Raw genomic sequence first — 1,793 nt, 5'->3', positions numbered from 1 at the left:
ACCAATACTAGAGACAGAGGAAGGCCCCCAAACATCAGAATGAATAAGGTCAAAGATATCAGTGGATATGGATTCACTAGTATTGAAAGGCAAAGCTGGTTGTTTTCCTAACTGACATGAAACACAATCAAAATTTTCTGTGGACACTGAACCTAACAAACCTCTAGAAGCCAATTGTTGTACCCGAGAGGAAGATGCGTGACCAAGTCGAGCATGCCAAAGTGCAAGGGAAGGAGTGGAAGAAACTGCAGCAGTTGCAGCAATAGAAACAGGAGCGACAAGTGGAAGACGAAGGTTGTCCACGGGAAACATCCGCCCAACTCTGGGACCGGTCCCAAGCTCCTGTCCCGTCCTAGGATCCTGCACAATGCATCCAGAATAATCAAAAGTAATGCGATAACCCAACTCAGCTAATTGTCCCACAGAAAATAAATTATAAGAAAGGTCATGAACATTAAAGACTCCAAGAACCGAGAGGTTGGAGGTTGAAACTGAACCTATATTATGACTAGACATTGTGGAACCATTTGCTGTACGAATATTAAGAGGGTGTGGTGTAGGTTTAAGGTCAGAAAATAAGGATGAGTGAGGTGTCATGTGATTGCAACAAGCAGAATCCATAAGCCAAGAGGTAGGAGACATACCAGATAAAGCTGAGAGAGAAAAGGAATAAGATGCATTACCAACCATACGAATGACATTGGCGATGATATTTACAAGGTCATCTTTGGAAATGGAGAAAGTGGATCCAGAAGACTGAGACTGTGCAGAGACAGGAGCCATGGGTTGGACACTCTCAGTGTTAGCAACTGTAGCAGCAGAAGTAGAAACAGCTGATTTGTTGCGCTGATAGCAAGTCTCAATATTATGGCCAAAACGTTTGCAAAAATTGCAAAACCATTTGTTGGATTGTCGGCAACGATTGTTGCAACAGGAAGCAAACTTGTCCTTATTCTTCATTTAGAAGCAAAATATGCAAAAATGGACTGCAAAAATGAAATCTACGCGAAATACTGGGTAAGAAGCACCTGAACTCCAAAAAAGTCAACCCTGAAAGTCAACGGTCAACGCCCGGTCAAAGTCAACGGACAACAGTGGTCAACGGTCAGCGTAGATGACGTCAGCAGGATGACGTGGCGCTGACGTCAGCAAGTGACTGGATGCTGACATAAGCTAGGGCTGATGTGGCATTGATGACGTCACGCGTGACGTCAGCTTGAACTGAGGACGACGCGTGTGGCGAGTGGGGCTTAGTCGCAGAAGCTTCTGGCGGCGCGTGAGGGCGCGTGGGCACTCCGATGGCTGCGAGGCTTTCACCAACAGGTAGATCGTTCCAAGACGATCTCAGTGATACCTCTAGAAACAAGATCGGAGCAATATTCGAGGCGGGATGACACGTGCAGTGATCTTGTGCTGTGTTGGACTTCTCAACGATGGCGGCTGCAAGTCCGGAATCCAAAGACAACGTTTGGAAAACGTCGGGGGTTCAACGGCGAGAGGCTGCGGCGACTGTTGTGATGGCGGAAGCGATGTTGAGAGTGCAGTAACACCAATAAAGATAAGACTGCTAAGAAAAGGTCAGAGCAGTGGCTCTGATACCATGTTAGAAATACTGAATAATTGTATTGTATTTCTTGTATAAGAGAATGTACATAGATGCCTTTATATAGGAGGTATATGTGTGCAGTACAAGTAAATATGTGTGCTATACAAGTAACCTAACTGGGCCTAAAGCCTACAACACTATATATGTTAACACTCAAAGTGGTCCAATCAACCTCAACTGTTCTGCA

This window comes from Quercus suber, unplaced genomic scaffold (assembly GCF_002906115.3).
Source record: "Quercus suber isolate HL8 unplaced genomic scaffold, Cork oak 2.0 scaffold_415, whole genome shotgun sequence".
NCBI lineage: Eukaryota > Viridiplantae > Streptophyta > Magnoliopsida > Fagales > Fagaceae > Quercus > Quercus suber.
Note: the sequence above shows the minus strand (reverse complement) of the source record.